The sequence below is a fragment of the Apaloderma vittatum genome, unplaced genomic scaffold, assembly GCF_000703405.1.
Source record: "Apaloderma vittatum isolate BGI_N311 unplaced genomic scaffold, ASM70340v1 scaffold6114, whole genome shotgun sequence".
Lineage (NCBI taxonomy): Eukaryota > Metazoa > Chordata > Aves > Trogoniformes > Trogonidae > Apaloderma > Apaloderma vittatum.
Genome location: NW_009710865.1, coordinates 4,128 through 5,047, shown reverse-complemented (window position 1 = coordinate 5,047; position 920 = coordinate 4,128).

The following is a 920-nucleotide window of genomic DNA, read 5'->3' as shown; positions in this document are numbered from 1 at the left end:
TCCCTTCCAACACACGAACGCAAATGTCCTGTGTGGTTACAGCACCTTCCTTTTCTTTACAGTTGGCTGTCTGCTCGGTTAGAGACAATCCAGCTCCCTCAACATCTCTCATCCAACACAGAGCTCTCCCAAGAAGGCGTTTGGAGACTTTGCCAGGATGCTGTCTCTGGAAAGCAGTGGGGTGACGCTAACTGATGTGACCCCACCGCATTCGTTTAACAGAGGTGTGACAGTCAAGCAGCTTGTCTGTTACTAATCAACTCAGCCACAGCTTTCAGCAGCCAAGAGGAAAGATTAATATTGTGCTGAGGGCTACAGTCAGGCTCTCTCCACCAGGTTTATTTAGGTGAAGGGCTGTGATGCTATTGACACTCCCAACACTGCTCCTGGGGCAGGAAGGACATGGGGCTACAGCCCTCCCACCCCCTCAGTACACCCCATCCAGGCTGGCCTCGCTGGCATCTCCATCCCCAGGAGCTGGGGTGCAGAACTGGCCCAACACAATGCTCAGGATCTTTTTCCTCAGCACCCCTGGGTAACCTCTGTCCTGCCTCCAGCCATGGAAAAATGCATGGACATATCCCAGCCAAGTCCTTCCACCTGCAGCCTGAAGCTGACTGCTCAGCCATGTGATATTCATCTGTTACTGCCATTTATTTAGCAATATGATACCACAGTCACCTGAAATGCCGTAGGGTGGAACTGCCTAGAGAAATCTTGTCACTAATATTATTTGGGGCATTAGATCATATGTTCACGCACAAGCTGCTGAGTTTGTGGCAGCAGGAGCACCAGATTTTTTAGGCAAGGAAACAAAGTTGACCGTGTTTCATTACTTAGAGTTAGCACAGCAAATTCCATGAGACATCCCTGCCCGCCTCCACTGCGTGCGACCTGCAGCCAAACCAGGCAGCACTTCA